This window comes from Schistocerca gregaria, chromosome 2 (genome assembly GCF_023897955.1).
Source record: "Schistocerca gregaria isolate iqSchGreg1 chromosome 2, iqSchGreg1.2, whole genome shotgun sequence".
In the NCBI taxonomy this organism is placed as follows: Eukaryota; Metazoa; Arthropoda; class Insecta; order Orthoptera; family Acrididae; genus Schistocerca; species Schistocerca gregaria.
Genome location: NC_064921.1, coordinates 434,682,317 through 434,705,767, shown reverse-complemented (window position 1 = coordinate 434,705,767; position 23,451 = coordinate 434,682,317). Strand labels below are relative to the sequence as shown.

General features: G+C 42.6%; 2 protein-coding genes across 2 annotated transcripts in view; one reads left to right on the top strand and one right to left on the bottom strand.

The window, feature by feature from the left end:
- Window positions 1-23,451, bottom strand: part of LOC126324953 (adenylosuccinate lyase) — a 722,118-nt gene that overhangs the window by 502,607 nt on the left and 196,060 nt on the right. The window lies entirely within an intron of this gene.
- LOC126324969 (uncharacterized) overlaps window positions 1-23,451 on the top strand; it is a 96,723-nt gene that overhangs the window by 66,539 nt on the left and 6,733 nt on the right. The gene's annotated exons all lie outside the window — the stretch shown is intronic.

Sequence of the window (23,451 nt, the reverse complement as noted above, 5' to 3'; positions counted from 1 at the left end):
GAAAAACCGTGGCCTCGTGAGATGAGTCCCGTTTTCAGTTGGTAAAAGCTGATGACAGGGTTCAAGTGTGGCACAGGCTCCACGAAGCCATGTACCCAAACTGTTAACAAGGCACTGTGCAAGTGATGTGGGCTGTGTTTACATGGAATGGACTGGGGCCTCTCGTCCGATGAACCGATCATTGACTGGAAATGGTTGTGTTCGGCTACTTGGAGACCACTTGCAGCGAAACAACGATGGATTTTTTCATGGATGACAATGCGCCATGTCACAATTGTTTGCGATCGCTTTGATGAACATTCTGGACGATTAGAGAGAATAATTTGACTACCCAGATCGCCCGGCATGAATCCCATCGAACATTTGTGGGCCATAATCGAGACGTCATTTTGTGCAAAAAAGACTGCATGCGCAGCACTTTCACAATTATGGACGGCTATGGAGGCAGCATGGCTCAATAATTTTGCAGAGTAGTTCCAACGACTTGTTGAGTCCATGCCACATCTAGTTGCTACAATATGCCGAGCAAAAGGAGGTCCGACATGTTTTCTTTCTTCTTTTTTTTGGGGGGGGGGGGGGGTGGAGATCTCACAACGTTTGTCACCTCATCTCATTGTATATATGTATGCAATTTTATTAAATTATAAAAAGCAGAGAGATATTTAGTGGCTTTCCACATCAATAATTTACTTACTAATATTCTACAGCACCTTAAATTTTCAACTATACCGGCAGTGTCTGTAACACAATTTTTTCAACTTTCTTGATTACTTAACGACATAACGAGTAGTTCTGTAGAGGATTCCAGCATTTACTCAAACGGTGGTTCAATTGGCTCTGAGCACTATGGGACTTAACTTCTGAGGTCATCAGTCCACTAGTACTTAGAATTACTTAAACCTAACTAACCTAAGGACATCGCAAACATCCATGCCCGAGGTAGGATTCGAACCTGCGACCGCAGCGGTCGCGCGGTTCCAGACTAAAGCGCCTACTAAGAACCGCTCGGTCACACCAGCCGGCTACTTAAACGAGGCAGCATAGTTTGTAAACCGAGTATTTGACTCTATTTACGTTTGATTTTTCTCTACCGACTTGTCATCCAACAGGACAGACAAAATTACAGCTGAGTAAGGTCTTTGTCAATGAACTCTACCAGAGCGATCGATTCGTCGGACGCGATGTTGTGTTGGGTTGTTTTGGGGAAAGAGACCAAATAGCGAGGTCATTGGTCTTATCCAATTAGGGAAGGACGAGGAAGGAAGTCGGCCGTGCCCTTACAAAAGAGTCATCCCAGCATTTGGCTGGATCGATTTTAGGGATATCACGGAAAATCTAAATCATGATGGCCGGACGCGGGATTGAATCGTCGCCCTCCCGAATGCGAGTCCACTGCGCCACATTGCTCGGTAGAGGCGATGTCTTGGCTTTATCTGAGGCGTAGAATGTGCAGGGGGCCTCCGTCGTTTTGAAGAGAGAAGGAAAATGTTATCTTGTAAACAAAAGGAATCTCTGTCAACAACATTATGTGCAGTTACCAACTGTTGATGGTTCCACGCCACAGCACACGTTTGAATGAAGTTATGCTGGAAATGTGTCTCCACGGAAATGGAGTTCCGTTACGCGATAAGTTACGGATGTTGTTGATACCATATAGCGTAGCTCCATCGGTGATTAATACGAATAAAATTTTGGAAAAATTACGTACTGCCCCTGGAGATTAAATAATTATGTGCTTTTATTTTATGTACTTTTTACAACAAGATCACATGAGCATTTCACTACGCCGTAACCGATTTCGACTGACCTGTGATAATCTTCAGACAAAAGGCGCTTGCTGTAAGCAGTTTCCATTGTATTGTCAACAATACTATTACGTTTGACGGTGGTAAACTTGTCCTTTCTCATAATTTTCTCGTAATTTTATTGTATACTATTGACAAAGCGGCGGAAATAGCTTACAGTATGTGCCGTTAGTCTGAAATTGACCACTGGTTGGTCGAAAGCAATTACGGCATCGTGAAATGCTCACGTGACTGCGTCGTAAAAATAAATAACTAAAGGAATGTGAATGAAATTATTCCGCGATAAGCAATTCGAATTCGGTGCATGCCCGGCTGGTGATGAAAAGGATACAAGCCATGTAGACGAGACATTTGCAAGCTATGTCGTAGATTATGTCCGTGTTGAAATTTTTCATGCGGCTGTCAGACGATAACGTGACGTTTTGCTTGTACTGGGCTCATAATTTTTCAATTGCACATTAATGAAGGAAGGAATATTGGTGTTCAAAATCCCGTTGACGTAAAGGTCGTTAAAGACGGAGTACGGGCTGATAGGGACAGACAGGAGGAAATCGACCGTAGCCTTTTCAAAGGAAAGACCCCTAAGCTATTTACGAAAACCGAAATTGTATGCTTGAAGGGGGATTTGAATTCAGTTTCTCCAAATCCGAGTTCAGTAACTTCCTCGTGAAGTTATGGGTATTGGAAAGCGCAGTAGTTTCAGGAATTGTCTTGAAAATGAGTGAGCTTTGTGGAATTTTGTATCATGCTGTTAAGGAAACAATCAACGGCATACTTCACAAGCAGCTAAAGCAATTCCACTGGAAAAGGCGTAAAGAAATATGTCGGCACACTCAGCATCTGTAATGATGAGTTTGAAATGCTTATATAAAGCAGACGGAAGACTTGAAACTTCGCTCTTGTTTTACATAGACACCAGATTCATACGTTTAAGGCTTCATATGACAACTTGTATGCCTGCTGAAAGTCTGACACATGTCTGTATCTACTTGTGCTTCGGTACTGTACCCACAACTATCTTGGAAATACTTACTAATCTTAGTCATCTGAACGGTGAACACATCCGTTCCCTATCTTTTGCCGTTGGTGATGCGCCACAAAGTACGCGTTCCTCTCGAGGAACTGTCAAACACCCAGGGATAAGACCCTCATCTATTATACGCTGCACTTGACTGAAGCTGACTGGGGAGGCGAGGGTTCTTCGTCTCCGATCTAGTGATACCCGCGGAACAAGTTCCGGAAAAGTAAACTGAAATTTGAGATGGGAAAATGTAAGGAAGCATCACGTGTAGAAGTAGTTGCTGCATAAGCCCTGCTGCGTAATTACACTGAATATAACTGAATCACAACTGAAAAGGATTTTGAAACAAAAGCGGTACAGTAAGGTCCTACATGAAAGTCATCGGAGACGGGAACAATCTTGGTAAGAGAGAACTAGGAGCAGGAATTGTCTGTGGGCTTATATTACGAACCATTCTGGCATTTGCCAGAGATAATTAGAAGAACCACAGAAATCTTAAACCCGATTGCCCTCACGGGGATTCGATCGTTTCTCCTCCTGAACGGAAGTCCTCAGTCTTTAACCATTGCTCTTATTAGCTCAAACGAAGTTTTGGTTGTGACCAAGAGCTTTCTGCGTGAACTGATCCAACGATTTAGCTATCTTATAGTACCTCTTTTTTTACTTTAATAAAATTGGTAACAGAGTATAAAACATTGGTCGCTGTACTTCTGGACGTTAAATCACGTAAAAGAAATATTTCGTAAAATTTCAGATGAAAGGAAACAACGCTTTAATCCATTCCGTAGACATCATCTGGAGGTGACACGAGGGCCTCTGGCAAACCAATAAAGAAGGTAGTTAACGGTTTGCGAATTAGTTTCGAGTCAACAGTTCGTCTTGTTATCATGTTTACCGCTCAGCTTGACGCCTTCACTGCGCAGTAAACAGTGGAGATTCACCTTTCGGCAGGAGTAAACAGGCATTCCTTTGTTTACTAACACAGATTACGGCCTCCCACGACGCATACATTATCAGTATTTCCCCTTCCAGTGGTCAACGCTTTTTACCAGGCATCTGCGTCCGAAAGACGTATTAACGATAAAGTTTCGGAACTGAACTGTTTTAATTATTACACTTGTAGCGTTACATCAATTCATGAACTGGTGAACAGAAGCTACGACGCAGTGAGAGGCTTTAACACAAAGACGAGGCTAGCTGTTCTTAATAAACCATTCACTGCATTTATAGTGATTTAATATACATTTGTAACTAATGTACCAAATTACGTTGTCAGTACATACTTTACTTCACCGGTTTCTGCTGCCTTCTAGAGAATGAACAGCGTAACTGAAATTGTAATTAGAGAAATATCCACATGGCAACTCTCCAACAAAAACAAGCACTCTGGTACTTCGAAACGTTTTTTATGTATGGCAGGTCGAACAGACACGTACCACTACATGCGTCAGTGATAAAGGACGGGCGTTCTTTTACGTTCGTGAGAACTGAGCTGCTGCCATCACAGTGACTTGACCCTAGCAATATTAATGCATTTTTCATAACTCTTAATACCAAGAGGGAGGGGTGGGGGGTTAATTGTGGTCACAACAAAAAAAACCTACGTTAAATGTCTTTAACTTTTATTAACAAGATACTTCGCACTGATGTATAAGTAGGGTACAGAACCGGAAAACATCTTGCAAAACCTTAGCAACACAAAAGCATTTTTCGTGATGTTTACACCGAGTAAACCGGTACTTTATGACCTCCACAAAATATTTAAACAAAATACATATTTCGTTACCTGTCTTTGATTTTCATTCACAACATACTTTTAAAGTTACTTAGATGTGTAAGACGGGTCCTGAATCTTAAGACACGACATTTGTTGCGAAAAGTTACATTCACTGTTAAGACTTAAATGTTTGGGTTAAGCGTGGCTGGAAAAATTAAAACAGTTACGGAATGTGAATTAAGAAATCATTAACCGTTTCCATGACACGCATCCCTTTGTGGGCCACGTAGGAAGTTACAGGGGTTGTTGTCAACACTGGAGGTCACGAGGGCCCGGAGCGCCAATGCAAAAACGTTTCAGTTAGTTGTTGAGAGGCTGGTGTAGTGGATGTTTCCTCAGCTATTTCAAAGTAATGCTATGGGACATTGCTACCCACTTGTCATCTCGGTTAATCTGACCTACGTGTCACCAAATAAATTTACACATGTTGTCACCTTGAGTTATTGTATTTTGTGCAGGTGGATCAACACAGTACATCTAAAACCTGTCCAACGCGGAAAACACGGTAGTTAATGAACCAGATTCTGGCCAACTCATTTTGACAATGCTCAGTACACCCCTGCGTGACTGGCGAACGCATTTTGGCAATGCCCAGTACACCCCTGGGTGACAGAAAATGATACAAGTATGTTTTATAAAAAGGACAACGAAAGTCAATGGCCTCCTGCTGCAACGGCATTTTTAGATTCGGACATAGACAGGCAGATGAGGATCCCGATTATATCACAAACGAAAAGGAATCGGATAATGAATCAGCTACTTATGGTAATGTGTTTCGCCACAAAATCTGTGTAGCTAAAATTGGAATAGAATGGAAAGCCACAGATCCAGAAAGGAGAGGGAAACCTCCTGCTCACAATATTTTGAGATGTAACTTACCAGGTCTCAGTAGGTATGCAGCGCAAAGCTTGGGCGATGAAACTTCTGCGTCGGATGCGTGGAAACTTCACTGATGGTGAGATAATGGAAGTCACGCGTCAGTTTGTCCATCATAAGGAACCACTAGGATATAACAAATGATGAATTGGACGCGTTCATTCGGCTATTGGTAGTGACCTCAATAAACAAATCCAACCATGAAAACAGTCAGTCTCTCTTTTCCCACGGTTGTAAAGGGCATCCTATTTTTCGAGATGCCATGTGTTTTCGCCGCGTTGTGGCCATGAAAGAAGCACTTGGGTTTGATGACGCTGCTACAAGAAAGTAGACACGTAAAAGCAACCCTGTTGCTCCAATTTCGGAATCTTACTCGAAGTTTCTGGCACACTGCCAGACGATGTGGATGAAATTCTACTTCCTTCAAGAGGTTATGCAGATTCCGTGTACGTAAGCCAAACAAGCCAGGAAAGTACGGCATAAAGTTGATGAACTTAGCTGATGCTCATACCAGCTACATGTTCAGTTCCTATACGTACAATGGAAAAGGATCGGATGCAAAACTGTTACAAAAGCTGAAAAAATTACGGGTCCCAACTCAAGCATTGCTCACGGTAACAGCCCCATTTCAGGGCAGCAACCGAAATGTGACAGCTGACAACTGCTTTAGCTCAACGGAGGCTGTGAATGACCTTGGTAAAAGAGGCTTGACCTATGTAGGCACCATGTGGAGAAATTAAAAGGATTGTAAAAATGGTTCAAATGGCTCTGAGAACTATGGGACTTAACAGCTGTGGTCATCAGTCCCCTAGAGCTTAGAACTACTTAAAGCTAACTAACCTAAGGACATCACACATATCCATGCCCGAGGCAGGATTCGAACGTACGACCGTAGCAGTCGCGCGGTTCCGGACTGAGCGCCTAGAACCGCGAGACCACCGCGGCCGGCAAAGGGATTGTACCCTTAGTTCCCCACCACCGAAAACGCCTCAATGATTCACTCTGTGGATTCTCCATAGCTGATAAAAGTACCTTATTCTCTTCATGGGTGAAAAGCACGAGGTTATGAATATTGTACTCTCTGTGAAACACTGGGAAGGAACGGATGAAAATGGTAAATCTGGAATTAACCTTTTTTACAATGCTACCAACGTATGCGTTGACACATTGGATCACAAATGCGCTGTCTACTCAACACAACGGAAGGATGAGAGACGGTCTCTTTGTGTATTTAGCGGAATACTAAACATTGTTATGGCAAACAGCTACACTGTTCACAAAATTTTTGTTGCGAACCCTATAGCACGAAGGTTCAATTTTATCGAAACCCTCGGGACTCAGCTCGTGGAACCACACATGAGAGCAAGGCTAGCAAACCCTGCAGTGAATAACGATGTCAAATCTTGGAAACGTAAAATAATAAAGATCTAGATTTGTGCCTCAACCATTCCAATGTATGATACGCTGGAGAAAAGTCATCTTTGCCTCCAGCGCAGGAAGACAGTTAATAAATGTGTCGGAGGGGAAGAGCATGTTTGTGCACAATGTTTGAAGAAAATCTACAGGTCTTGCCTTCAAAAGAAAAAGAAATAATTGGGGGGATGAGGTAGATAATCGACATTCTGAAATGTATGAAGCATTATTTTCTATTCTCATGGTATTTTGCTATTTTGAATAAACTAGATTTTATACTGCCATGTTGTTACTAACATGTATTTACTTCCGTGATGAAAATTTCTAGTTGACTACAGCTACTAGGTGACTGGCTATAATCAATAATTACCGTTTATGCCGAAATCTCTTCTCATTTCCTAGTTTGACTTTTCTGGTTCTGTTAGACTAAGCACAAAAACATTTTATTGTAGAAGGATACAACTACGTTCATTTTGTAGTCTCTCTAATTTTCATGCATCGAGTACGATATTTTCACAACGTGCGCACAAAATACCCCCTCCCACCCCCTGATGTTGCGAGTGGAAAAATTGCTGAAAACAAAATGCGCGAGTCAATTTTCGGTCAAAGTAACTGCCGAGACTTTTGGAAGAGTTACTGAGTAAAGCTGACTCTGATTGTTTCACTTCTAAAACACTGTAGAAAGGTAACACTCTCGAATTCCATGAATGGGTGGAGTACAAGAGTTAGCAAAAGTTGCTGGCTAAGGATAGCCCTGCGTTTCGCTCCTCGGCTGCAGGTTATCCCTAAAACAACGCGTAAAGAAGATTAGCAGCTGGCCATAAAGATACCTCGTTATGTAACTTTCTATCTACGCAGTAATTCTACGCTTCATATTTCGCGTTATCAGTGTCGGCAAACACAATATTTGGAGGAAAAGTCGGATGATATGCAATAACACACACCAGATATCTTGGAACACTTTGTTCTCCTTCACTTTTTAAATATCAAATCCTCCACAGAAACTTATTAGTCCACAATTCAAGGGAAAAACTCTATAAATCCTAACTATATGACGATCGATTGTCCACTGAAACTCACATCTTTTTGCAATGTAACTGTCGATGTACAACGGATGAGTTACTTCTGTTACCACGGATGTGTCTTATGACGTCTGAGCATCCTGCGCTTCTATCGCACAGGGCTCAGTATACACAAGGTTTGACCAATAGGATATGCACAACTGTTCAACTTCGTGTGCTGTACACGAGTGCTGTCGTAATTGTGGTAGCAGGGTACCTGGCCCTGGCATACACTGCCAGGAGAAAAAGCAACGCCCTTAAGGACATGGTCCTTTTATTGACAAGTGACAGGTAGTAACAAGTGAACATGTCACAGTAATGGTTGCACGAACAGTGGCATTAGTACATACGGAACCGCCCTCTGGTGGCAATGCACGTGTGTATTCGGATGGCAAACGATCGTAAAGGAGCCGAATGACATTCTGTGACAGATTCTCCCAACAAAATTGCTCCTTTCGTTGCAATTCGGCAACGGTTCTTGCACGCCTTGGAGAACAACTAAGTTCCCGCTTCTTAACGCCACACACGTGTTCAATTGGTGGGAGATCTGGTGATCTTGCTGGCCATGGCCAGTTGTTTTACAACGCGAGGAACACGTTGCGTCGATGCAGCCATATGTGGACGTGGATTGTCTTGCTGAAAAAGCACATCACCTTCCTGTCGAAGAAACGGCGTAACAGCCTGTGCAGTGTAGTGGGCACTGATTACTTGATCCTGCAGGAACACCGAATGTGACTGCGAGTTGTAACTGATGGCGCTCCACACGATGAAGCCTGGGATAGGGCTTGGATGACGTGGGCGACTGCACTCTGGAATAGGCGGCTCACCAGACCTAAGCCATACACCTTCACTCGCATACTACAGAAGATACTCTCGTCACTGAAGACAACAGATCGCCATTCCACCTCTCCAGTCAACTCTTTCACACCAGAGTACCCAGGCTTGGCGGTGTCGTGGTGTCAGGGCGGCCTCGCCAGAGCCACACGTGATCTTAAGCATGCTGCATGCAGACGGTTACCAATGGCCCACAGACGACACAGCAGCTGGAACATGTGCCTTGATTTCGCCCCTGCATGATGATCGGTTGGCCACCGTTGCTGGCACAATACGTCGATCTTGGTGCGCGTCTGTACTACGTCCAGAACCTGGTCTGCAGCTGGAGTGTGTGTTACACAGATCACTGTTGAAAGCAGCAACACTCCACCGACACACTGTGCCCAAAATCTGCAGCAATACGTCAATACATCCATCCAGCTTCCCACAGGCCCACAAAGTGACCTTGTTCAAACGGCTGAAGCTGTTCAACAGGAGTATGTACCCGTCAGAGGGACATGGTTGTACCTTAAAATGAATGTTGCAACACTGTTCACCTCTAAAATCTGTACAGGTACTGCCTGTAGAGCCAAAACAGAGGGTGCAGAGACAGGCTCCTGAGCGCCATCGGTTCGCCGTTGACAGTGAGAAATGAATGACTAGTACTGCAACCCCTCAGAGTGCACGTATTCTGCACTAGTGTCACTGAACACACTCCTTGAAGGGCTTGCATTTTTTTCCGTTGGTTTATTTTGAAATTGCGAGCAGTACTAGATGCTTACTGTATTGTTAACTGTGTAGAAGAATACACTTTCTTTTAGTGTGATCCGACTTTTTAACGTCTGGTACGAAGATTTGAATTAAATTTGGTTTAACAAGGGAATGAATTGCAACAGTCTGTTGGGAAGGCTGAACGCTGCTTTTGGTATATCCTCTATAGCGTGATTCACGAAGATATGCAAATATTTTAATATGTCATACTGCAAGTAAAACTAAAAAAAGTTCATATAAACATAGGCCCGCATAAGTTTGGTTACGGAGTTACGGCTAATAAGAATTTGAATGAAACTTAGCAACTTCGTTAATATGAAGTCATCGCAAAACTGTATGAGGTTAAAGTAAAGCTCGATTTCCATTTAATTTGATATTGTTGGTCTGGTGAATCTAATAAAATATGTCCCAGACGTCTGTCTGCTTTAGTTTTCACGTGTGCTATGGTTTTAATAAAAGCATAATATGTGACGCATTCATACACTTTCAGTTTAACGTTATTACCATCATTTTTCCAAAATTAAATTCTCTACAACTTCTGTTGAAAACTTCGTGCAATTGTCTGGAATTTAAAAAAAAACAAATTGGGCTAAGTAGTTAATAAATTAAAAAGTTACGAAATTATTTCTTTGCTTCTCTGGATGTTCTAGAAAACTACTGCAGATACACGCCTGGGACATGTTTTATTAGACTCACCACACCAATAACAAAAAAATAAATTGAAATCATGCTTTACTCTGACGTCGTACAGTTCTGCGATGGCTTCATATTAGCGAAGTTGCTAAATTTTAGGCAAAATCTTTTATTAGCCGTAACTCCCTAACTAAACATTTGCGGATGTATATTTATGTAAAGTTTTTTCTTTAGTTTTAGTTGTAGAATAACATATTAAAATGTTTGCATATCTTCGTGAATCATCCTGTATGTACAAAAACAAAACATGTGCAAGCGACATAAACGTCCAAGATGGCCGTGAGGGCGTCGAAAGATCAATAATCTTACCACTAACCTACGACATCATCAAAAATGTAAATAGGATCATTGGTAATCGCCGAACCATTATCAAAGTGGTTGCTGCCATTTCATTTGCCTCATGTTTAAAGAGGTGGCAGCAAAATTTGTTTCGTGGTTATTGAGTTGCGACCAAAGGCACTGCTGATTAACAATATTCAGGAGATAGCGTGTGATATTCAAGATCCAGAACTCCTCAAGGCCAAATCATCCCTTGGAAAAATTTGGAAATTTGTAGTAAGGTCTTTTAGGACCAAAGTGCTGAAGTCATCAGTTCCTAAGCTTAAGCTTACCCGAGAGAGCACTCGAACCTCCGACGGAGGGGGAGGGGGGGAGGGGGGGTCGAATGCATTCATAAATTCTTGATGAATTAAGAAAACCGTTTGCTGAATTCCAGAACATAAGACATAGACGCAACCTATTTGACATTAGTAAACATTCAGTAGCAGCGTAGATACGCATAGCTAAAAACTCCACTGCTGGGAGCTGTATGGAAATAGAATGACCTTTGTTATAACTTTATGATAAATCGATCTTAAAAAGATCGCTCTCCTACACACACACACACACACACACACACACACACACACACACACACACACACACTCACACACAGAGAGAGAGAGAGAGAGAGAGAGAGAGAGAGCGCTAAGCGGCTGCCTCTAGCTTTACACATAGATAAGCGTACCACTCTACAGGCCAGATAGCGCTTTGAAGAGCAGGCTTGACAGCGTACCGAATGTATATACTGTGTACCATATATGTCTCGTTGGCAGATTAACTGTCATGCAGAGAAGCTCAGTGACGGCTTGAGAGAGCTTAGGACGTCTGCTTCATGCGTTTGTCATGACCAATACGGCAACGTGATTTTGTTTACATTTCCCTGGCAATGCAACATTGCTGTAGCAATTGGGGGTGACCACTGCTTTCGGTCAGTTGTCAGAATACTTCTCTCGACGGCAGGTTTACCACCAGATAATCCTGTAACTGCCCTATTTTCAAGATATAAACATTATTCGGCCGTAATGCGACAATTTGAGACCAGTGTTTCATACGCACTTCGTAGTTTCGATGGAGTTTGAAGTGACGGAACATGAGACTATCACCTTTATTGAAGTGCACCAGAAATACTTCGTCTGGGCGAAGTAACAAGATCCTATTAACGGATTCGTGCGTCCCGTTCTTCTGAGACATATTTTGTTGTTGATATGCATCTAGCAACTAATAACTGAATCTAAAAACATCAACTAACGTTGAAGATTTCTTAAGGGGGTTGTTTACCTACTCAGTAACAAACAAAAATACTTACAGAGATAGTAATATTTTATCATGTGCTCAATGTCAATTGATGTTGGTGAATTCGGCTGTGAGCTAAGTTGGTCGCTTATATTAACGGCAGAGAGGTTAAGTAGCGCCACCACTGCAGGAGGGGGATGTTTTACTGTTCGTTTTCCGGTACTGACAACTCATGGGCGTGCACGATCTGTACCAGTGAGCTTCTTTGGTAGGACTATAAATTTTGACACAAATATAACATGGATGCGAGTAGACGCATTACAGAGACGCTCATCTTCGAATGCGGTACGGATTTATGAAAAGGAACATGAAATTAAATTAAGGCTGTTGTGGTACAGTAAAATTAGTAGAAGAAAAACAGAATTCAAAACATCTAGTAAACATTTGTAATCGTGTCTCACATTGCATAATGCATTTAAATATAAGTACAATTATTGCTATGAATCAATTAATCATCCGCTCACACAGACACCACAACACCACTTCGTTAGCAATTACAGTGTCACTACTTCTGGGTCGCTGAGGGTGGCAGGAACCTGGAACAGTAGACGAAATGTGTTCCAAATGGTGCCGACTTCTAACGATCAGTACTTGGGGGCTGGCGACCAACTATCGCGCCCTTACTGCGGCTAGAGTATCGGGGGTTCATAACATACTAATTTACATAGGCTACCAGTTGAATAACAGGACCGGAACATATACTGCCCGAGCTGCCGCCCCGGCAGTGTCAGTACTGGTTTCTTTAGCAAAAAAGTTTGACCACCAGTGCTCTACAAGGTGTGATAGGGCCCGCCTGTTTCTCTACAAACCATAACAGATTGCCCTTCTTCACTTGCACCCATTTAACCTCACTCTATCACAGGACCATCTGCTGCACAATCAAAAGCGAGGTGTGGCAGCGTATGTCCTTACTTGTCGCTGCAGGCTTCCTCGGCTTACACATCGTTTAGCACGTGATCGTGGTTTCGGCCATTAAGCACAACAATACTTTCCCTTATCTGCAAATGTTGAAGAGACTTACTGTAGTGTCATACACTTGTGTTCAACGGAAATAAATGTATTGACGGAACTGGAGGAATACGAAGGAATTGAATCACAGTTGTTTCTCGTGTGATTGAGCATTCGGGACAGCGTGGAAATCAAACAGCAAATCCTATAAACACGTCTGAACGGATAAGAAAACTTTCCTGTCTTTCGTAATCAAGGTACATTACCGAAGATTGCTGCTTTCATTTGAAATACAATAAAATGTACATAGGAAGCATGTTGAATGAAGTCAGTCACATTGAAATCTTTTTAAAACCAGCCTTGAGTAAACTGTAAAGCCATGGTGGGAATTTGCTTACGTCTTTAGAAAGATTTTTCACATTTTTTTATTCCTAATTCTTGCGTTACCCATTCTCGGATTCCATATAGCGGCTAATACTTACTTACCTATCAGTTTAGCAAGCCTTTGTTGCAAAATACTACACCGAATTCTGTACAGAAGGATGGAAAACTGGTAGAAGCCGACCTCGGGGAAGCTCAGTTTGGATTGCGGAGAAATGTAGGAACACGCGAGGCAATACTAACACTACGAGTTACCTTAAAAGATAGGTGAAGGAAAGTCAAACATTCGGCTATAGCATTTGTAAACGTAGAGAAAGCTTTTGACAATGTTGGCTGGAATGATATCTTTGAAATATGAGGGTAGCAGGAGTAAAATACAGGGAGCGAAAGACTATTTACAACTTGTACAGAAATCATATGGCAGTTATAAGAGTCGAGGGGGGCGCGAAAGGGAAGCAGTGGTTGAGAAGAGAGTGAGACATGGTTGTAGCCTATACTCGATGTTATTCTATATGCACATCGAACAAGCAGTAAAGAAAACCAAAGAAAAATTTTGAGTAGGAGTTAAGGTTGAGAGAAAAGAAATGAAAACCTTGAGGTTCGCCGATGACATTGTAATTTTGTCAGAGACGGCAAAGGACTTGGAAGAACATTTGAACGAAGTGGACAGTGGCTTCAAAGGAGGCTGTAAGATGAACACAACAAAAGCCTGTAGTAGAATGGAATCAGGTGATGCAAATACCATTAGATCACGAAATGAGACAGAGTTGTAGATGAGTTTTGCTATCTGAGCAGCAAAATAACTGATGATGCACGAGGTAGAGATGATATAAAATGTAGATTGGCAACGGCAAGAAAAGCTTTTCTGAAGAACAAAAATTTGTTAACATCGAGTATAGATTTCAGTGGAAGGAAACCTTTTCTTAAAGTATTTGTATGGAGTTTAGCTATGTGTGGAAGTGAAACGTCGTCGGTAAACAGCTTAGATAAGAAGAGAATAGAACGTTATGAAATGTTGTGCTACAGAAGATTGTTGAAGGTCAGGTGGGTAGGTAAAGTGACTAATGAGGAGGAACTGAATAGAAACGGGGAAAAAAGAAATTTGTGGCACTGCCTGACTCGAAGAAGGGATCCGTTGGTAGGACACATTCTGAAGCACTAAGGGATCACCAATGTGGCACCGGAGGGGAGGGGGAGGGGGAGGGAGAGAGAGGGAGGGAGGGAGGGGGAGAGAGAGAGAGAGAGAGAGAGAGAGAGAGAGAGAGAGAGAGAGAGAGAGAGAGACGTGTGTTTGGGGCGTGGGGTGGGGGTGGTAATAATCGTAGAAGAAGAGCAAGAGATGAATGTGTAAAGTATAACTACGCCTCAGTGAGTAACACTTATTTATTTTATTTATCGTATGGCAACAACAGCAAACATTGACAGCTTATGACAACTATTTAAACTAAGCTTATCGAAGTTGCACATGACTAAATGGAAATTTATACAACAGACAGACATGACAATACATAAATAACTGTTGGTTTTCTGTCTGAAGAGTGGTTTGGTGCAGCTCTTCTTACTATCGTATCCTGCACTTACATCTCCTTTCATCTCTGCGTAACTACCGCAACCTATATCCACTTGAACCTGCTTGGCAAATCTTAGCCTCCCTGTATAGTTTTTACCTACCCCCCTCCGCCACATACACAGTCACTCTTCCCTCCATTAGTACATTAACCATTCATTCATGTCTGAAGATGTGTCCATACAACCCGTCCCTTCATTTAGTCACGTATTGCCATAAAGCTCTTTTCTCCCCAGTTCGACGCAATAGCGTGAGCAGTGATTGCTGAAGGACCACCACGGGAGATTTGCCGAAGGAAGGAAGGAAGGAAGGAAGGTTATTTTTCTGCTCCTCATCGACGATGTCATTAGAGACGGGACGCAAGCTCGGCTTGATGGAGAATGAGAGAAGGAAGGTTGGTTCGTTGGTTGGTTGGTTGAATGTGGGAAAGGATCAAACAACGAGGACATCAGTCTCTCATTCCAAGAATAGTGCACCGGGAAGTAGACGTCCATCGAGAACGTTTTCTGTTGTAGCCGACAGTTTCGTAACAGTAAAAGCGAGAAGGCTAAAATCGAAACGGGTATCTTTCGTACAGTCAATAATAGCAAGAGCCGGTAAGTGGGCATTCCCGGGGCTCTGCATGCGACAGTAAATTGATTGTGTTAGGATTGCCAGGCGTCCGACTTAGCAGGACAGCCGCGCGTGAATAGCCGAGCGGTCTCAGGCGCTGAAGTCATGGACTGTGCGGCTGGTCCCGGCGGAGGTTCGAGTCCTCCCTCAGGAATGGGTGTTTGTTTGTCCTTAGGATAATTTAGGTTAAGTAATGTGTAAGCTTAGGGACTGATGACCTTAGCAGTTGAGTCTCATAAGATTTCACACACATTTGTTTTGCTTTAGCAGGACATGTCCGGCTTTATACAGTCGTGTCCGATGAAATATATAAAAGGCAAACCTGTCCGGCTTTTGTTAGGGTTTTCAGCAATGAAGACCAGCTAATGACGTAAGCACGATGAATGAATATTAGGAGGATTAATAAAAGACTGAAAATACCTAACTGACAATTGCTATTCAAAATATATAGTCCGGTTTTTAGGAGAAAACGTCCTGCTAAATACAGCGTCGAGCGCGGCTTCTCTATTTTTGGACCTGGCAACCCTAACTGGAACTTCCGTTCTCCCGAACGGAAGTCCAGTTTCTTAACTTTATGCACGGTGTTGCCTTTTTTCAAAGTTGGGTTCCTGTCACATCTGAAACGACTTATTTTAATTAAAATGCTTGAGTTCATCACAAACTGATGATACCTGATGCAGGATTAAAAAAATAAAGAATACTGCGTTTCTCGCAAGAATAGTCGTATTACGGTCCAGCTGATATTTATTTCCCAATATTTGTACTAAGCTGCTAATATAGCGCCCGGGAAGAGGAGTGACAGTCGTATAAGCGTGGTAACAGGTTGTAGATGTTCGTATCAACTGCTTTCCGGTCGAGTACACCTATTGTTTAGGATGTGACAACCAGCATATAAACGTCGAACGTTAGGAACAGCTAATACGCTTTTTCTTCGCACTGATGACGCACGGCCCACCGCAGCCGTACCTGGTCATGCTGGGGAACTCGCTGAGTCGCTCGTGTCTTGCCGCGTGGCTATGACTGGGCTTCCGGCCAGTCACTCTCTCCACACGGTCGGGCGTTACCCGTTTTAGGAGGCGCTGTACGCTCACTTGAGGGGATCCTTGTTGATTTTTTTGTGTCTGGACTGGAGGATTGTCGTTACCCGTTGAATCTACGACAGCGAATATTTCTCTGCCGCATGATTTATAATCTACTTATTCGTTGAATTTTGCTGAAAGTGCCCACTTACATCAGATCAGCTATCGTCTAATTCCCTTGTAACATTAGATAACAGTACCTTCTTGATCGACGGAAAAATGCGTCTATTTACAGTAGTTAGTAACAATTGGAGACCTTTTATTATTATTATTATTATTATTATTATTATTATTATTATGATTTGGTGGTTTCAAAAGTATTATGACAACAGAGATCATCATTATCGCTCTGAATAATGCCTGCCTGTCGGATAGTTTATCTGTGCGTCCATTAGCGCACAGCAGATTGTTGTCTACCTTATCCTGCACCTTCGGTGTGGTACTTCTGCGCCAATCGACGAATTCCAGGAATTTTATTTTAAGCCGCAGTTATATGTTATCAAATCCTGTTGAGATAAAACTACGTTTTCTCTGTGTCTGACGTGGCTGAAACCGAACAAGTGCAAAAACCTTGCACGTAGTGCGAACCGATAGTATTTCAGTCAGGTGCGGCTATTTTTACCTGTTACGCTTATATCAGAAAATGGGTATTTTTAATAAATGTTGTTCCGGATGTAACAGAAGGACTTTGGCGTTTATCATACCGTCTATGTCGAGGTCGTTGCTCATTAGAGACTGCCCACGAGCTCGTATTATGAAGGAAATAACAATGCTCAGGTGGGGATTTCAACCTCGTTCACCCCGGATACGACTCCAACGTCTTAACTAATGACCCACCTCGCCCAGCGAAACCATCCTGGCCTCAGTATGAAATGATTCAGGCTAACGATGTAATTAACCATTTGAGTGACTTTTTTTCCCAACGTAACACTAAACACATGTCAGTATGTAGTCTCTGGGGAACAACAATCAACAGGTAAGATAATATAAAGTTCCGCGTTCTGGCCCTAGACGAGCCAGTCGGGCCCGAATGACCTTCATGCCATCTTATGCACATGCCGTCATTTGTATGCGGTATGGAGGCACATGGGTCAGCACATCGCCCTCTCAGTCGTTGTCGCCCTTCTTGACCTTCGAACCGCTACTAATCGGTAGAACAGCTCCTCAATTGGTCTCACGAGGCTGTGTGTATCCTGTACCACTCCTTCCACCAAAAAATAAAAATCCCTGGCAGTGCTTGGAAACGAACCCGGTTCCTCCGCATGTCAGTCAGCCGCGCTGAACATCAGCTACTGCGACAGACAACAGCAGTGAATAAAACCGCCAAACCTACTACGTGTTTTTAACTCTACCTTGAGATATGGAGTTGTAAATATTCATACCAATCAATGGTTCAAATGGCTCTGAGCACTATGGGACTTAACATCTGAGGTCATCAGTACTCTAGAACTTAGAACTACTTAAACATAATTAACCTAAGGACAGCACACACATCCATGCCCGAGGCAGGATTCGAACCTGCGACTGCAGCAGTCGCGCGGTTTCGGGCTGATGCGCCTAGAACTGCTCGGCCATCGCGGCCGGCCATACCAGTCAATCACAAGAAAAACGATTATGTACTTGAGAAATCCAGTTTTTTTACCAGCCGTATATAATTATTTACCAATGTTAGTTGGTTGGTTGGGGGGAGAGGACCAAACAGCGTTGTCATCGGTCCCATCGGATTAGGGAATGAGGAGAAGGAACTCGGCTGTGCCGATTCAAAGGAACCACCCCAGCATTTGCCTGAAGCGATTCAAAGAACTTACTTAAATCAGAATGGCCGGACGCGGGTTCGAACCGTCGTCCTCCCGAATGAGAGCCTGTGTGCTAACCACTGCGCCACCTCGCTCTGTTTACCAGTGTTACTTTAAGGCTAAATCTGGACGGTATGACAAGTATTTCACACAGAAGAATCTGCTTTGGAGCAACATGGCACGAAGGCAACTCGGCTCATATGTACACAAGATCCTTTCATTACTTTTCATCCTCTATCCCTAAAGGTAGAGTGGGTCAGCCAAATACCAACCTGACTCGTAGTGGAGCAGAAGGAATCTGAATAGGAAATATTTTGGATGGAATTTCCAGTTACGGCGCTTGTCTTACAACCAAGGGAAACCTCCCGGGAGTATTGCTCAGAGCCGGAGGATGGAAGCTGTTTATAATTTAATTCTGGGACGAATGACTCGGAAAAAAATGAAAGTCTAGTACATTTGAAAGTGTAGTTGTTCGTGAGTATACAGTGTACAGTCAGAGACTTGATCGAAATGTAAAGTGTACTTGGAGCGACACGATGATGGGCACGACGTACACCGCAAACTCTTCCTTCCTCCTTTAAGTGCTTTCTCGCACAAAGAAACTGCAAGGGAAAACGGAGCAGAGTTTGAAGAACGTTCGCAGCATTTGCCGCCGCTAATTCTGGACAATCTAAATCGGGATGGCTGAACGATGAATATAAGCCGAGCCCAGAGCGTCGGCCTAAGCGACGCGAAAAGACCTCGGGCACTGCGCGCAGCCCTTTCTTCTCCTGCTTATCCATCGTCGTGATTCCCATTCTCCAGGTGTGCAAACGAAGGAAGCAGCTCACATTTAGTTTGCCGGGACTCAGGTGCACAGAACTTGGCACTGCGCATCTCAGCAATGCAATTCCGCAAGCCAAATCTCTACTACAATGGTTAGCCACCGCAATTTTCGTGTTTACAAATTGTAAGTAGTGTTCAACAGGTGTTCAAAAAAGTATTTCATATTTTGAAAGGTAAGTATGGACCAAACAAAACAAGGCGAAAATGTTCAGTAAACTTAGGCTCTAAGATGCATACCTTGAGACCTTTAAGCATTGCTTCATCTTCGCTACTGTGAACACATCTCTTCAACTGCAAGCTTCTTTGCGTTACGAACGACTTACAGGACGCAGTAAATGAATAACACATTCCTCTATTACTGTCCATGGATACAGCATGCAGTGAAAACCTGTTACTGCTGTTATTGTCAATCGTATTCACAGTTTTTAAATAAGTGCAGCGCATACATTAGTCCTAATGGAACCAATATGTGCTACGACAAGTTTTGGTAAGTGTAAATATAAAACTGCCTGTAAAAGCATTTCACAAACTTAGCAAAACACAAACTGGTTCTATTATCGCTAATGTATACCCTGCACTTACTCAGAACTGCGAACACGGTTTACAGTACCAAAACTAATAACTGTTTACAGCGTGCTCTATCCATGGACAATAACAGGCACGTGACCTCATTCGTTTACAACATTCTGCAGGTCGTTCCATAGCAAGGAGTTTGCAGTATAACGAATGTATTTCACAGTAGCGAAGATAAAGAAAGTGTTCATAGCTCTTAAGGAAGGCATTTTAGAACCCATGCTTACTCGACCTTTTTCTTGTTTTGGTCCACACTATCACGTCTCAAAATATGGAACCCTTTTATAACACCTTGTATATACGTCTCTGTCTTTCGATACTTGGCTGGTGATATACGTCGAAGGAAATACATGCACAGGCATTTCAAAAAAAAAAAAAAAAAAAAAAAAAAAAAAAAAAAAAAAAAAAAAAAAAAAAAAAAAAAATACCTGAATGTGCGCTTACGCACAAAGTCTTCGAATATTACGGTAGCTGTTTGTAAACTAAAAACAGTATATTAGTTATGAAAAACAAATACTAAACGAAGTTTACACAGAAAACCTGAGACCTGTTACGTACTTTCAGATTTATGTAACACACGGGAAGAGCTTCAAAATTGTATTAATCACTAAATTGTATTAATCCCATGTCATATAAATGATTTCTTAGGTGCTTGATTTTCAGTATGTTTATTGCAAACACCATAATGAAACAAGTAAAACTGAGCTGCAGTGTCAGTAACTTTTGCTAGGGAGACTTAATTAGGTGTATATCTGCAAATGTCGGCCCTCTGCCACATAAGTACTGCAGCAAAAAGACCTAAAATTTTTCAAAAACGCATACCGTTATTTAGGGAACGTATTTCGTAGCAACCTTGATTTAAATTAAAAGTAAAAGGCCGGCAAAGAGAAGTTCCCTTGAACAATTCATTCTATTATATGTTAAAAGACTGAAGCTATTTCAGGGTACATCAATAAATAATATTTTCAGTGTTTTAAAAGCTTTTACTTGAGAAGTAGAGTTAAACGTGCTGCCAACGTAGACATCACTTGTAGTGAAGTATTATTTCGACTGAGCAAGGACAGGGGACAGTAACAGCCATGGATGATAGAGATGTAATTCAAGAAGAGCACACAGACATTGAAAGTGCATTCCACCAAAATACCCATGTACTCCTGTGGAGCGTCAAGCTTCGGTTTCGGGAATGTTGTAAGTTTTGCCCTCAATCTGACACCAACGATCCAACGTTTGAAAACGAAAGACCATTATAACCTTTGTCAACCACTTTTCACGTTTGGACATACTATGCTAAGTCTAAAATATTTTTTTTTGTTTGTTTTCTGTCTAAATGGCAAAAAAAAACACTCATTTAGTATTCTGGACTCCGATATTAACAACTTGTCTTCGGCCAAAAAATTGCTTTTAGACAGGTAATACGAGAGCTGTCAGGTGCCTTGTGGAAGCGTATTCTAGAATTGCATGTACACACTGCCGTATCCATTCCAAAAAGTGCTGTAGTATAGGCGGGTATACATTGTAAGACAAAGAAAAACTACGCACAGTTAAGAAATTATCCGAATGGGAAGAAAATCGGTAGATGTGACGTACATGTACAGTTAAACAAACGCTTACAGTGTCAGAAAAATTGAGTGATTTATTCAAGAGAAAGAGCTTCGCAATAAGCAAGACAGTGACGCGTTGGACCACGCCTGGCCCTTAGGCAAGCAGTTACTTGGCTTGGCACTGACTGATAAAAGTAGCTGGTGTCTGCCTGAGGCATATCGTGCCACGTTCTGTCCAACTGGCGCATCACACCGTCCCGAGCTGGTTGGTTGGAGTACTCTGGGGAGAGATCCAGCAAACTTGCTGGCTAAGGCAGGGTTTCCCAAGTAAGAAGGCAAGCAGTAGTAACTTTCGCCGTGTTCAGGCGGGCATTATCTTGCTGAAGCACAGGTTGGCTTGGCTACTTCCTATAACAAATCAGCCTTTTTTAAAAATGTTATAATTTGTTTGTTTGTATATGTACATCACATCTACCTACACTATGTGATCAGCCGGCCGGAGTGGCCGAGCGGTTCTAGGCACTTTAGCGTGGAACAGAACGATCGCTACGGTCGCAGGTTCGAATCCTGCATCGGGCATGGATGTGTGTGATGTCCTTAGGTTAGTTAGGTTTAAGTAGTTTTAAGTTCTAGGGGACTGATGACCTCAGATGTCCCATAGTGCTCCGAGCCATTTTGAACCTATGTGAACAAAAGTATCCGGAAAACATACGTCTTTCATACTAGGTGCATTGTACTTCCACCCGCTGACAGGTATTCCATATCAGCGACATCTGCAGTCATTACATATCGTGAGAGAGCAGAATGGGGCGCACTGCGGAACTCACGGACTTCGAACGTGGTCAGGTGATTGGGTGTCACTTGCGTCATATGTCTGTGCGTGAGATTGACACTCTTAAACATCCCTAGGTTCACTGTTTCCGATGTGATAATACAGTGGGAACGTGAAGGGACTCGTGCAGCACAAACGCTTTCAGGCTGACCTTGTCTGTTGACTGACAGAGGCTGCCGACAGTTGAAGATGGAGGTTCAAAAATGGTTCAAATGGCTCTGAGCACTATGGGACTCAACTGCTGTGGTCATTAGTCCCCTAGAACTTAGAACTACTTAAACCTAACTAACGTAAGGACATCACACACATCCATGCCCTAGGCAGGATTCGAACCTGCGACCGTAGCAGTCGCACGGTTCCGGACTGCGCGCCTAGAACCGCGAGACCACCGCGGCCGGCGGACTATCTTCAAGAGTGTGCAAATACCCAACGAGTACATTAACAGAAGACAAGCAAATAGTAGAAACCATCTGTATACTTTATTAATATCAAACAATCACTACGCTCAGTAATACTACACAATGGGTTTGTCAGCGAAATATAAGAAAATATATTCGAATGGGAAGTCGCTGCTTTCAGAGTTATATAAAATAGCCGTTGTTTTGGCTTAATGCGAGGGCGTGCTGACAAGGAATGTTTCCGAATTTAAGTTAATCTCTTGAAAGATTTTTTAAATGAAACGAATGTTATTAACATTCTAAACCTTTATTTTTTGTGTGTATATATCTGCAGCCCTCTGCCGCTAGAGAGCTCTGAATTGTAGCGCGTAATATGGTGGTGTGTAACGTAACTACGTCGATGTGTGAGAAACAGCGTGCTGTAATCGAGTTTTGTATTCGAAGGCTTCGTACACACAGGGAGCAACCTCTCCTTCATCATGACGATGCCAGGCACAACACACGAGCGCGGCGATATCTGAAACAGTTCGACGTCTTACGTTCACTATCATCAATCGTTCTACATACAGCTCCAAGGTGGCCCCATCCGATTTTCATCTGTTTCCAAAACTTAAAGGACACCTTCGAGGACTTCACTTTGAGAGCGATAAAGTGGTGCAAGCAGAGGTAAAGTTGTCGCTCCTTCAACAAAGTCAAACTTTCAATAGTGATCATATCAACAAACTGGTCTCTCGTTGGGTGACATGCGTTCGTCGCCAGGGTGTCTAAGTTGAGGAAGAAGTATGTAAACACGATGAATGAAGGTGTAGAATGTTAATAACATTTGTTTGATTTGAAAAGCGTAATAGTTTTCAAATAAAAAAATCGGAGGCATTACTTTTCTGCATGCCCTCGTATATACTAGGTAACATGAGTATTTTTTTCAAAGAGAATAGTGACCTACGTCTGCGAATAACAAGTCCTGTTTACGATACGTGACTGCTTCTCACGCACCTTAGCAATGAACGATACCTACGAAGAACCTTTCGTTGAAAATAGTCTCGCTTCTTATCACT